The sequence below is a fragment of the Desmodus rotundus genome, chromosome 2, assembly GCF_022682495.2.
Source record: "Desmodus rotundus isolate HL8 chromosome 2, HLdesRot8A.1, whole genome shotgun sequence".
NCBI lineage: Eukaryota > Metazoa > Chordata > Mammalia > Chiroptera > Phyllostomidae > Desmodus > Desmodus rotundus.
Window position 1 is genome coordinate 129,741,663 of NC_071388.1, and position 15,795 is coordinate 129,757,457.

The window sequence follows — 15,795 nt, forward strand, 5'->3', positions numbered from 1 at the left end:
AACTCTTCCAAAAAATTGAAGAAGAGGCAATACTTCCTAATACCTTTTATGAGGCCAACATAACCCTGATACCCAAACCTGGCCAGGATAATACACACACACAATAAAACTACAGATCAATATCTCTGATGAATACAGATGCAAAACTCCTAAAGAAAATACTAGCAAATTGAATAGAATACATCAAAAAGTACTACATCATGATCAAGGGAGGTTCATTCCAGGAACACAAGCATAGTTCGACATACACAAATTGATCAATATAATAACCACAATAACAAAACAAAAGATGAAAATCATATGGTCTTATCAATAGGTGTAGAAAAGTCACTAGATAAGATACAATATACATTTATGATTAAAACACACAATACAATGGATATAGAAGGAAAGTACCTCAGCATAATAAAGGGCATATATGACAAACTCTCAGCCAATATCATACTCAATGGTGGAAAACTGAAAGCTTTTCCTCTAAGAGCAAGAAAAGACAAGGATATCCACTCACACTACTCTTATTCAACACAGTATATATTTTTAAAGATTTTATGCATTTTTGACAGAGGGAAAGGGAGAGAGAAGGAGAGGAAGAGAAACATCAGTGTGTGGTTGCCTCTTGCTCACCCCTTACTGCGGACCCAACCTGCAACCCAGGCATGTGCCCTGAATGGGAATCGAACCAGTGACCCCTTGGTTCACAGGCAGGTACTTAGTCCGCTGTGCCATGCCAGCCAGGGCATTATTCCACATAGTATTGGAAGTCCTAACCAGAGTAATCAGGTAAGAGAAAGAAATAAAAGGAATCCAGATTGGGAAGGAAGAAGTAAAAGTGTCACTTCTCACAGATGTCATGATTCTTTAGATAGAAAACCCTAAAGACTCAACCAAAAGACTATTAGAAACAATAAAAAAATACAGAAAATTTGCAGGATACAAAATCAGTGTACAAAAATCCACTGCTTTCATAAATACTAACAACAACATTTCAGAAAAAGTAATGAAAATAATTCCTTTTGCAATTGCAACAAAAAGAATAACATATCTAATAATATACTTAACAAATGATGTGAAGGACCTATATACTGAAAACTGGAAAGCATTATTAAAAGAGATTGAAAAAGACACAATAAAATGAAAAGATATTCTGTGTTCATGGATTGGAAGAATTAACTAAGTTGAAATGTCCATATTAACCAAAGCAATATACAGATTTAATGCAATCCCCATCAAAATCCCAAAGACATTTTTTAAAGAAATAGAAGAAAAATATCATCAGATTTACATGGAAGCACAAAAGACCCTGAATAGTCAAATCAATCCTGAGAAGGAAAGAATGAAGCGGGAGGTATCATAGTACCTGATTTCAAATTATACTATAGAGCTATCATAATCAAAATATCATGATATTGGCAGAAAAACAGACACACAGACCAAAGGAGCAGAACTGAGAGCCCAGAAATAAAACCACATGTGGGCAAATAATTTTTGACGAAGGAGCCAAAAACATACAATGGAAAAAAGAAAGCCTCTTTAATAATTGGTGCTGGGAAAATAGGAAAGACACATGCAAAAATATGAAACTAGGCTACAGTTTGTTCCCATGTACAAAATTAATTCAAAATAGATCAAAGACTTAAATATAAGATCTGAAACAATAAATTATATAAAACAAAACAGTGGCACTAACTTATGGACCTTGATTTTGGAGAAAATTTTATAAATTTGATCCCAAAGGCAAGAGAGGAGGAGGCAAGAATAAATGAATGGGACTATATCAAACTAAAGAGCTTCTGTAAAGCAAAAGAAACTGCCAACAAAACAAAAAAGCAACCAACAAAATGGGAGAAGATATTTGCAAACAACATTTCTGACAAAGAGTTAATATCCAAAATATATGAAGAACTCATACAACTCAACACCAAACAAAAAACAATTGAAAAATGGACAGAGGACCTAACAGACATTTGTATGTGTTCCGAAGAAGACATACAAATGGCCAATAAATATATGAAGAGATGCTGAACTTTGCTAGCCATTAGGGAAATGCAAATCAAATTATAATGAGATATCATTTCACACCTGTTAGAATGGCTGTTATCAACAAGATAGGTAATAACAACTGTTGGAGAGGCTGTGGAGAAACAGGAATCCTCACTCACTATTTGTGAGAATGTAAGCTGGTCCAGCCACTGTGGCAAACAGTATGATTTGGTGGAGCTGTATTCTTTTAGACTTCTTTTGTCTGGGAAACTCTTTATTTGGTCTTCTATCTTGATTGAGAGCCTTGCTGGGTAAAGTAGTCTTGGTTGGAGGCCTCTGGTTCTCATTACTTGGAATATTTTTTGCCATTCTCTTCTGGCTTGGAGCGTTTCCATTGAGCAGTCAGTTGCTAACCTTATTGGGGCTCCCTTGTATGTTACTTCCTTTTTCTCCCTTGCTGCCTTTAAGATCCTCTCTTTGTCTTGGAAATTTGCCATTTTAATTATGATGTGTCTTGCAGTGGGTTTCTTTGGGTTCCTCTTGCTTGGGACTCTCTGTGATTCCTGGATTTGGGTGACTTTTTCTCTCCTCAGATTAGGGAAATTTTCCATCATTACTTTTTCAAACAGGTTTTCTATCCCTTGCTCTTCTTCTTCTCCTTCTGGTATTCCTATTATACGGATATTGTTACGTTTCATGTTGTCCTGCATTTCCCTTATTGCCTCTTCATTCTTTCTGAGGTACCATCTCACACCAGTCAGAGTGGCCAACATAAACAAATCCACAAACAAATGTTGGAGAGGATGCGGAGAAAAGGGAACCCTAGTGCACTGTTGGTGGGAATGCAGACTGGTGAGGCCACTGTGGAAAACAATATGGAATTTCCTCAGAAAACTAAAAATGGAACTGCCCTTTGACCCAGCAATTCCGCTGCTGGGATTATACCCTAAGAACACTGAAACACCAATCCAAAAGAACCTGTGCACCCCAATGTTCATAGCAGCACAATTTACAATAGCCAAGTACTGGAAGCAACCGAAGTGCCCATCAGCAAACGAGTGGATCCAAAAACTATGGTATATTTACACAATGGAATTCTACGCAGCAGAGAGAAAGAAGGAGCTTATACCCTTTGCAACAGCATGGATGAAACTGGAGAGCATTATGCTAAGTGAAATAAGCCAGGAGGTGAGGGACAAATACAATATGATCTCACCTTTAACTGGAACATAATCAATAGAAGAAAAAAGCGAACAAAATATAACCAGAGACATTGAAGTTAAGAACAATCTAACAATAGCCAGGGCGGGGGTGGGGGGTGGGGGGTGGGGGCAGGGACAGTGGGTAGAGGGGATTATAGGAACTACTATAAAGGACACATGGACAAAACCAAGGGGGAGGGTGGAGGTGGGGGAGGGAGGTGGGTTCACCTTGGGTGGGGTGGAGGGATGGGGAGAAAAGGCATACAACTGTAATTGAATAACAATAAACAAAACAAAACAAAACAAAACAAAACAAAACAAAACAAAAAAGAAAACAGTATGATGATTCCTCAAAAAATTAAGGATAGTGTTGCCATATGACCCAGCAATCCCTCTTCTCGGTATCTACTGAATAATTTGAAAACATTTATTTGCAAAGATATATGCACATTTATATTTATTGCCGCATTATTCTCAGTGGCTAAGACATGCAAACAACCGAAGTCTTCTACAATAAAGGATTACATAAAGAAGATGTGAGATATATATATATATATATATACACACACACACATATATATATATATACACACATATATATGTATGCATATAGTATGCATAGTATATACATACTATGGAATACCACTTGGCCATAAATAAAAGATGAAATACAGCCATTTATGACAACATGGATGGACCTTGATAACATCATACTAAATGAAATGTTAGAAAAAGTTAAGAACCATATGATTTTACACACATGTAGTATACAAAACTGAAACTCATAGACAGACAATAGTATGGTGGTTGCCAGAGGGAAGTAGTTAGAAGGTAATAATGATAAGGGGACCAAATATATGGTGATGGAAGATGATTTGACTGTGGGTAGTTGGCACACAATGCGATACAAATCATGTGTCATAGAAATGTATACTTGAAACCTGTATAATCTTATTAACCAATGTCATCCCAATAAATTTTTTAAAATTAAAAAAAATATTGAACAGAAATTGAGAAGTCAAATAATAGGTATAGAAAAAATGAAATTTTATTCATATTTCTACTACAATGGTTAATCTACTATTCATTCAATCTTTCATTCATCTAATAATTATTTACTGAGTGCATACCATCTTCCAGGCAAACAGCTAGATGCCAGGGACCCGCTGGAAAAGTTCATCACATTGGAGCTTTATGCCTGGGAGTGGCGAACAGTGGTAAAGAGAAAAAATAAAAATGAAAGTAAAAACTTATCGGTTGTGGATGATGATGTGTGTTGTGGACAGAAAAAAGAAGAGCCTGGAAGGAGGATATAGTGAGAGTGGGGGTAGGTACTTAAAATAGGGTGGTTAGAGGAAGCATCACTTGATACATAGACATTTGAGCTGGGACCTCATGGAGATGAGGAAGATTGCCATGTGGCTTTCTTGGGGAGAAGCTGTCCACAGCAGGAGCAAGAGGGCAAATGCCCTAAGGAAGCAACATGCCCGTTATGTTTGCAGAGCAGATGGAGCTGAGCATACCTGCAGTGTCATGATCAATGGAGTAGATTGCAATTGAAGGAAAAAATATGAAAGAAGAAATAGGGAAGGCAGATAAGAGGGGTGATTGTAGGGATTGGCTTTTTCTCTGAATGAGAAGGTAGATGTTAGAAAATTATGATAAGAAGAATAGTATGACTTGAATTACATTTTAAAGGATCATTTTGCCAGCTACTGGAGAATAGACTGTAACAGAACTGGGTAGGTGGAGGTGAACTAGTTAAGAGGCAATAAGCCAGAACAGAGGTACTGTAGTTTAGAATAGGGTGGTACAGTTGAAGTGGTAGCTTTGACAGGACTTGCATTTGGATTGCATGTGAAATATAACACTAAGGACAGGCTAGTATGGCTCCAAGGTTTTGGGGCTGAGCAACTGGAAACATGGTGGAGCCTGTGGGGAGAAAGCAACTCTGAGTAGAAGATTAGGAGATTGAGTTTAGACCTGTTAAGACTAAAATTCCTGGAATGAGAACAAGCAACTTCCAGCCAAGATGGAGGCACAGGAAGACATGCTTTGCTCCCTTGCACCACCAAAAGAAGGAAACAACCAATTTAAAAAACGAAAAACAACCAAGAACTGCCAGGAGATTGAACTGCATGGGAAGTCTGACAACCAAGGAGTTAAAGAAGAAATATTCATCCAGACTAGTAGGAACGATGGGGATGGGCAGCCAGGAGGAGAGGAGTGCAGCAGGTAGCACCTGGTAGACCAGGTGATCCCACATTCGTGTGTGGATAAACTGAGAGGAATAACTGGGGAGCAAGATAGATTGTGCAACACAGGGTTACAGTGTGGGAAAATAAAACCTCAAAAACTCTATTGTAAAAACTTGTGGGGGTTGCAGCAGTGGGAGAAACTACCAGTCTCATAGGAGAGTCCATTGGACGGACCCACAGAGTCCTAGAATGTACACAAACCTATCCACCCAGAAATGAGCACCAGAAGGACCCAATTTGCTTGTGGGGAATGGGGGAAGTGACTGGAAGTGGGGCAAGAGCCCAACAAGCATCATTGTTCCCTCTTAGACCCCTCCCCCACATACAGCACCACAATGCAGTGATGCAGGTTGCCCTGCCCTGGTGAATACCTAAGGCTCTGCCCCTTACAACATAACAGACATGATGAGACAAAGAAATATAGCCCAAATGAAAGAACAGATCAGAGCTTCAAAAACAGAACTAAGCAATGAAGAGACAGCCAACCTATCAGAAGCAGAGTTCCAAGCACTGGTAATCAGGATGCTCACAGATATGGTTGAGTATGGTTGCAAAATACAGGAAAAAGTGAAGGCTATGCAAAGTGAAATAAAAAAAAGATAGACAGGGAACTGACACTGAAGGGAAGGAAACTGGGATTCAGATCAACAACTTGGAATGGAAAGAAACAATATATATTCAACAGAACAGAATGAAGAACAAGATTTCTAAAAAATGAGGAGAGGCTTAGGATCCTCTGGAACAACTTTAAATGTTCCAACATGTGATTCACAGGGGTGCCAGAAGGAGAGGAGAAAGAGCAAGAAATTGAAAACTTACTAGAAAAAATAATGAAGGAAAACTTTCCCAATCTGGCAAAGGAAATAGACTTCCAGGAAGTCCAGAAAGCTCAGAGAGTCCCAAAGAAGTTGGACCTAAGGAAGCACACACCAAGGCACATCATAATTACATTACCCAAGATTAAACGGAAGGAGAGAATCTTAGAAGCAGCAAGAAAAAGGACACAGTTACCTACAAAGGAGTTCCCATAAGTCTATCAGCTGATTTCTCAAAAGAAACCTTCTAGGCAAGAAGGGGCTGTAAAGAAGTATTCCAAGTCATGAAAGGCAAGGACCTACATCCAAGATTACTTTATCTAGCAAAGCTATCATTTAGAATGGAAGGACAGATCAAGTGCTTCCCAGATAAAGTCAAGTTAAAGGAGTTCATCATCACCAAGCTCTTATTATATGAAATGTTAATGGGACTTATCGAAGAAAAAGATCAAAAGTATGAATAATAAAATTACAATAAACTCACAACTATCAACAATTGAACCTAAAACAAAAACAAAAACAAAAACTAAGCAACCAACGAGAACAGGAACAGAATCACAGAAATGGAGATCATAGAAAAATACTTATCAGCAGGGAGAGTTAGTGGGGAGAATGGGGGAAAAGTTACAGGAAATAAAAAGCATAACTGGCAGGTACAAAATAGACAGGGGTAAATTAAGAATAGTATAGGAAATGGAGAAGCCAAAGAACATAATATGTACAACCCATGCATATGAACTGAGGATGGTGGGAGAATGCTGGAGGGATGGGGGTTGCAGGGCAGAGGGTAATAAAAGGGAGAAAAGAAATGGGACAACTGAAATAGCATAATCAATAAATTATATAAAAATATTTTTAAAAAGACTAAAATTGCCTTTGGCATCCACATGGAGATGGCGAATAGACAATAGAATATATGGGTCTGGAGTTCAGGTGAGAGGTTTCTTGTGTTTTAGCCTTGGATATTGTTGTCCTAGATATTTGGAGTGGCCATGGGCCTCAGAAGGGTAAGATGCTGCTGAATATGATGGGCTCAAAGGCTTTCAGTCTTAAAAACTATAGACTAATACTTGGCTTTAGGCTTCTAGAGGCAAAGGCTTTCTTTCTTTTAATGGAATAGAATATTGAAAAATAACTTAAAAATGCTTTTACCTAATTAAAATGTCTCTATAAATATGGTTTCAATATTTAGCATTTCTTTTTTTAATGATGGACATGTGAGATGGTACAACATGGTTCTGGTGAGTAAGGTTTAGTAAAGCTTACTTTACTTAACACTTGATAGGCTCATTTCTCCCTTATTTACAAGTCCAGGTTATCTGTTCATTCATTCTTATTGAATTCCTGTAATGGTCCCCCACACTGACTAACATGCCTCAAAGGAGATCATTTTCCCCCTGTGCTGGTTAGTCTCCATCTGCTGCTGCCTCTTTCTCCCCAGTCCGTGCCCCACCCTTCTTTGCCCTGCTTTGTGTCATGGGACTATGATCTCCACATGTCATACCATTTGGTCTCCATTGCTCTTTGGCTTATTGTTTGGGTTGGTTATTGGAAGGCACCAGTAGGATATAAGATCTGCAGTAATTACAAAAACTCACTTGGCTTGTAACACTTTTCTTCCCATCCCCTTCAGGTCTAAGTGCAGTAGGGATTTGCAAATGATGCCTTCCCTGGGTGCCTCAACATCCTTGGGTAGTTCATCTACTCTTGAAACACCTCTGAAAGTAGTCCAATCATTAAATTTACTTTAAAGTACTTCTTCAGCTTTGTTTTCTGTTTCCTGCTAGGATACTGACTGATAGATAAATCACCTAAACTTTTATAGAACCATTGAAAGGTGAACTTCAATAATTCTATAATTATGGCCCCTGAATAGATGGCCAGAGTGTAGTCTCTCTCATTTTCAATTGAATTAAACAAATGTTATCGAATACATCAGGGATCAGGAACTTTGCTCAGTGCTAGGGAAGAACAATGAATAAGAAGAATAAAGAAGAGGTCATGGTCTGAGCAAGTTGACAGTCTAGTCAAAAGGACACCACTTGCTTATACACAGTATGTGCCCATTATTTATCATGGCATCCACATCGTACCTTGTCCTGGTATTATGTACCTAAGGTTGCACCTCAAGGTAACATCTATTAAGAAGCACATCATCCCTAGACACAGTTATTCTGCCATAGACCTTGTTATTACCACTTCATGAGAAAATTAAGTAAAATAATATTCAATAATTGGTAGTTTTATTAACCCATGATTGAATTAAGATGCTAACATTCATCATGGAACCCTCCATGTGAATACTCAGACAGGAAGTGCAAAAAGTCCGTTGTGAAGGTTTGGGGATGAAAGAGTTAAAATTTCTTGTTGGGTAACAGCAGGATGTGTTTTAAAATGTTTTCTCATTTTCTTTTTCTTACTTATATCATTTGTTAGTGAGTTAATTGCATCTTGCCTGCTTTCCTTCCACCTCTCACTACAGTGAACAGAAAGATCACCATTCTTTTATTTGCAGCTGATAGGATTTTATTACATTGTTAGAGAAGACCTGAACAAACAACTCCTTCCTGATTTTTGCCAGAAACAAAAGCAACAGCCATTACTTCACTATTCGGTTGGTCAAAAAGTCTTTTTTTGCATTTCAGTTGCATTTTTACCTTTCACAACATGACTGGTAAGGAGTGTGGTAGAGACATGAGAGGGCTGGCTGGGTGCCCACAGGCGGCAGCTGAGGCTCCAGAGGGATATTTAAACCCTCTGGTTGGTTGGATTCCCCTGAGAAGTGGGGGTCTAAATCCTAAACTGGGATTTCCCAGCCTAGAGCATCAGAGCCTGAAAAGTACTCAGATGACATCCAGCTGTGAAAAGCCGCAGGGCTGCTCTCTGCCAGAGACTGATGGCTGTAGATGCTAAGAGCCGTTTAAAGGGCCAATGCATAATTTTTACTTGTAGCCACTTACCCTGGGCTCCGGCAAAGGGGGAGGGGCAGAAGGGACTAGAGATGCTTGAGGAGAGACTGGGGTCAGAGGCATTGGGGAGAGAACTGAAAGAGTAGCTGCTGGGATCCTGGTACTGAGTCAACCCCATACTGCAGCAGCCATCAAGCTCAGGCAGTCCACTCCCCTCTGAGCAGCAGTAGCCTGGGGGGAAACAATAGCCCTGAACTCAGGAAGGACCCTGCCCAGCCTGGTGGTGCTACATCCTGACTGCTGAGTGCAGAGTGACTAGATTAACAACTGAAGGAGTTAGTCACAGACAGTACATCCCTGAAAATCTCAAACAGGCTGCTTGAAACCAGGCTGAGGCACCATCTGACATCACCAGAGGTGGACCCAGCAAGAAAAAAACAGTGGTAAATACTAAATGCTACCAAGATGAAATCCGAAATCTGCTGTGGTCTCCTTGATTTGCGATATTTTCTCTCCTGAATAGCTTTTTAACATTCATTTCTTATCCTTCATGTTTGTTCATATTCAGTCACTAGATTATATACTGTAGTGTATTTCAATGCACATATTTCATCTTTTCCTTCTCTTATTACATTTTACCTTCTTCTTTGCTCTTATTCTTGTTTCAAATTTTGTCTTCTCTCTTGCTACAACTTGTTTCCACTCTGTACTCTTACTATTTCTCCCTCATCCATCCTCTTAAAACCAATTTTCTTGTCAATGGTCATCTCACATTCTTTTTCCCGCCCTTAAAATACCTGTGTCCTCTCTCCACCTTTAGCAATCTTTGCTCATTAGTTGTGGACAGGGTAGTTGTTCTTGTATTTTTTCAATTTTCTCTCTAGATGTTCACTGATTTTGTACTTCAAATCTCAAATTTTGCTCTTCCCCTCTCCTATGCTTTTTAAGTCTCAAATTTTAATTTTGCCTTGTCTTATCCCATTTCTGTCTTTTTTTCCCCTTCCATCCTGCCCTTTTTTCTTTTTCTTTCCATCTCAATTTTTAACTCTTCCCTGTCTTAGCTTAGCTTTCATTCTTCACTCTTAGTATTCCCTCTCCCTCATCTCAAAATTATTTCCCTTTCCTCTAGACACCTCTTAAGCTTTTCTCCCTTCCTTCCTTCCTCCCTCCCTCCCTCTCTTTCTTTCTTTCTTTCTTTCTTTCTTTCTTTCTTTCTTTCTTTCCTCTTATTTCCATCCCACCTATATTAATTTTAGGTCATTTATTCTTATAGTGCTGTGGTAGAGCTTTCTCTCCACTTTGGTTCCTATTTTTATTATTATTTACTTTTTTTTCCTTTTTCTTTCTCTCTCTCACTTTATTTGTTTTAAATGTCTGTTTAAACCTGATACCATGTGCTCCCCTTCCTACTCCATTCTACCTTATTCATTCCCTTTTTTATTTATGATGTCAATTTTACTTCCTCTCTTTGCATTGCTATGACTTCCTACTCTTATTAGTGCTCCTCCCTCTACCCTTTCAAAATCATTTTTCTTTCAGTAGGTCATTTCATATTTGCCCTCCTTTCTTATAATAGTCTTAATCTCTTTACACCCTTATTAATGTGGCTAATTTGGTGTTGATAGTGGGATTGTGGAGAGAATTATTTGTTCGGGTGTGGATTTGTTTCCTGGGCTTTGTGGTTTTGTTCTGGAAACACCTGCACAACAGCATACAAGACGTGGTGGGTGGAGTGACCCTCAGTCAACCAGCTGGAGGGAAGGACCCACCAAAGAATGACCCAACAACAATCAAAACCCAACCTAACATCCAGAAAGCCAACATAAATGGCATAAAGGGCATCCCCAAAGCATCAAGTTCAGGAGATCAAGGAGACTGCACCACTGAATCTCACAGGTGTCCTACCATAGAGGTTCATACCACAAAGACAGGGGGTCAAAACAGAACAATTTAAGAAGCAGAAGCAAACAAGACAAGTCGCCCCCAAAATGGAAAGACAGAGAAACAACTCCCGACCAGAATGAAAGGAGTAATCCTCAGAAAGAGTGCTAAATGGAATAGAGGCAAGTAAACTATCAGATACTGAGTTAAAAACAATGGTTATAAGGAAGCTCAATGAGCTCAGTGAGAATTACAAAAAACTACAGGGAAGCTACAAGGAACTACTGAGAACTACCTCAGCATGAAAAAGGACATAGAAACTATCAACAAGTCAGGAGGAAATGAAGAATACAATTTCTGAATTGAAAAGCACAGTAGAAGGAATCAAAAGCAGGCTAAATGAAGCAGAGGACCGAATCAGCAAGCTGGGGGACAAGGTAGAACAAAGTTCCCAGAAAGAGCAAGAAAGGGAAAAAATACTCAAAAACAACAAAAAGTGGTTACAGGAAATGCAGGACAACATGAAATGTAATATTATCCATATAATAGAGATACAAGAAGGAGAAGAGGAACAAGGGGTAGGAAACCGGTTTGGAAAATGTAATGATGGAAAACTTCCCTAAATGATGAGAGAAAATGTCACATAAGTCCAGGAAGCACAGAGAGCCCCAATCAAGATGAACCCAAAGAGGAACACTCCAAGACACATAATAATTAAAATGGCAAATTTCCAAGACAGAAGGAATCTGAAAGGCAGCAGGAGAGAAATGAGAAATAGCATACAAGGGAGCTCCAACAAGGCTAGCAGCTGACTTCTCAAGAGAAACACTCCAAGCCAGAAGGGAATGGCAAGAAATATTCCAATTAAAAAAGCAAAGTCTGCAACCAAGACTACTCTACTCACCAAGGTTCTCATTTAAAAGAGAAGGTGAAATATGGAGTACCCCAGACTAAAGAAACCTAAAAGAATACACCTCCACCAAACCAGCACTGAAAGATATGCTAAAGGGTCTGCTTTACTAAGACGGTGAAAAAGAGTGAGAGAGACAGGAACACAGGTACAAAGGGGGAAAATGGTAATGAATAAGTACTTATCAATAATTACCTTCAATGTAAATAGATTAAATGCTCCAATCAAAAGACATAGGGTACCTGAATGGATAAGAAGACATGACTTTCAAAATATTCTGCCTACAAGAGACTCACCTCTGAACAAAAGACCTGCACAGACTAAAAGTGAAAGTATGGGAAATATATTCCAAACAAATGGACAAGAAAAAAATATGGGTAGCAATATTTATATCAGACAAAATAGACTTCAAAGCAAAGGCCATAAAAAGAGACACAGAAAGATACTTCATAATACTCAAGAGAAGAATCCATCACAAAGACACAAACATTATAAACATATATGCACTTAACATAGGAGCACCCAAATATATAAGGAAAATCTTGGAGGACTTCAAGAAAAATATAGGCAGCAACACAATTATAGTGGGTGATTTTAACACCCCACTCTCAACAATGGATAGAGCTTCCAAACAAAATATCAACAAGGATATTGTGGCAATGAACGACACACTAAATCAAATGGACTTAACTGATACATACAGAACTTTTCATCCCAAAGAATCAAAATATACACTCATTCCAAATGCACATGGAACATTTTCTTTTTCTTTTTTAAAATTTTTATTGTTATTCAATTACAGTTGTGTGCCTTTTCTCCCCATCCCTCCACACCACCCCTGCCAAACCCACCTCCCTCCCCCACCTCCACCCTCCCCCTTGATTTTGTTCATGTGTCCTTTATAGTAGTTCCAGTAATACCCTCTCCTCACTGTCCCCTCCCCACCCCCCCTGGCTATTGTTAGATTGTTCTTAACTTCAATGTCTCTGGTTATATTTTGCTTGCTTTTTTCTTCTGTTGATTATGTTCCAGTTAAAGGTGAGATCATATGGTATTTGTCCCTCACCGTCTGGTTTATTTCACTTAGCATAATGCTCTCCAGTTCCATCCATGCTGTTGCAAAGGATATAAGCTCCTTCTTTCTCTCTGCTGCATAGAATTACATGGAACATTTTCAAAGACGGACTACATGACAGGACACAAAACAAGCCTCAACAAATTCAAGAAAATTGAAATCATATCAAGCATTTTCTCCAACCACAAGGGCCTGAAACTAGAAACCAACCTCAAAGACAAAACTCAAATGCTTTCAAATTCATGGAGTCTGAGTAGCATGCTATTAAACAATGAATGCATTAACAATGAGATTAAGAAAGAAAATAAAAGTTTCATGGAAACAAGTGAAAATGAACACACAACAGTCCAAAATCTATGGGACACTGTGAACACAGTCCCAAAAGGGATGGCCATATAGACCTACCCCCAAAAGATAGAAACATTTCAGATAAACAACCTAGCCCTACAAGAAATGGAGTAACAATAACAAACAAAGCCCAGAGCAAGTAGAAAGAAGGAAATAACCAAGATTAGAGCAGAATTAAATGACATAGAGACTAAAAGAACAATTCAAAGGATCAATAAATCCAGGACCTGTTTTCTTGAAAAGATAAAAGAAATCACCAAAACTTTAACCAGACTCATCAAGAAACAAACAAACAAAAACAATCACAGAGGATCCAAATAAATAAAATCAGAAATGAAAGAAAAGAAATTACAACTAACCATGGAAATTACCAAAGGATTGAAAGAAATTACTACAAACAACAATATACCAAGAAATTTGAAAACCTGGGTTAAATGGAAAAATTTCTAGAAACATACATTCTTCCAAAACTGAATGAAGAAAAAGCAGAAAGCCTGAATAGAGTGATAACAGCTAGTGAAATTGAAGCAATAATAAAAAAACTCCAAGGCATACAAAAGCCTTGGACTGGACAGCTTCACAGGAGAACTTTACAAAACATTTAAGGAAGAGCTAATCCTTATCTTTCTGAGACTATTACAAAAAATCCAAGAAGAGGGAAGACTCCCAAACTCTTTTATAAAGCCAGCATCATCTCAATCCCAAAACCAAATAAAGACACAACAAAGAAAGAAAATTACAGGCCAGTATCGCTGATGAATATTGACACTAAAATCCTGAACAAAAATATTAGCAAACCGCATCCAGCAAGACATTGAAAAGATCATACACTATGATCAAGTGGGATTCATCCAAGGGGTACAAGGATGACACAATATTTGCGAATCAATAAATGTAATACACCACATAAAGAAAGGTAAAGACCTGAATCACATGGTCATATAAATAGATGTGGCAAAAGCATTTGATAAGGTACAGCACCCATTTATGATAAAAACACTCAGCAAAGGGGGAGTAGAGGATGCACACCTCAACATAATAAAGGCCATATACAAGAAACCTACAGTCAACATCATAATCAACAGGCAAAAACTATAAGCTTCCCCACTAAGATCAGGAACAAGACAAGGGTGCATGCTTTTAGCACTTAAATTCAACACAGTATGCAAAGTTCTAGACAGAGCAATCAGACAAGAAAGAGAAATAAAATAAAGGAAGTAAAACTGTCATTGTTTGCAGATGACATAGTAGTGTATATAGAAAACCCTAGAGACTCCACCAAAAAATTACTCAACCTAGCAAGTGAATTTGGTAAAACAGTGGGATACAAAGTCAACACTCAGAAATCGAAGGCATTTTTGTACACCAACAATGAAATATCAGAAAAGGAAATTAGGGGAAAATCCCATTTGCTTTAACAGCAAGAAAAATTAAGTACCTAAGAATAAACCTAACAAAGGAGGTAAAAGACCTCTACTCAGAAAACTAGAGAACACTGAAGAAAGAAATTAAGGAAGACACAAATGGAAGCATATACCATGTTCATGGATTGGAAGCATTAACATCACCAAAGTACACACACTACCCAAAAGAATTAATGGATTTAATGCAATCCCTATTAAAATACCAGTGACAGCCCTGGCTGGTGTGGGTCAGTGGATTGAGTGCCAGCCTGTGAACCAAAGAGTCACTGGTTTGATTCCCAGGCATCACATGCCTGGGTTGCTGGCCAGGCCCCTGGTAGGGGTTGTGAAAGAGGCAACAACACATTGGTGTTTTCTCCCTCTCTTTCTCCCTCCCTTCCCCTCTCTCTAAACATAAATAAAAATAAAATAAAATACCAATGACATATTTCTCAGATATAGAACAAATGTTTCAAAAATATATGGAACCATAAACAACCCTGAAGCCTCAGCAATTTTGAGAAAGAAGAACAAATTAGGAAGAATCACAATATCTGATATCAAACTATATTACAAAGCCACTGTAATCAAAACAGACTAGTACTGGCATAAGAACAGACACATAGATTAATGGAACAGAATAGAGAGCTCAGAAATAAATCCAAACTTCCATGGTCAATTAGTGTTTGACAAAGGGGGCGGGAGCATAAAATGGAGTAAAAATAGTTTCTTCAACAAATGGTGTTGAGACATCTGGACATCTACATATATATATAAAAAAAAACACAACTTGACCACCAACTTACAGCATAAACAAAAATAAACTCAAGATGAATAAAAGACTTAAATGTAAATTGCAATGCCATAAAAGTCCTGGAGAACATAGGCAGGAAAATTTCAGATAACCCATGCAGCAATAGTTTCACCAATATCTCCCTTAGAGCAAGGGACACAAAGGACAGAATAAACAAGTGGGACTTAATCAAAATAAAAAGTTTCTTCATGGCTAAAGAA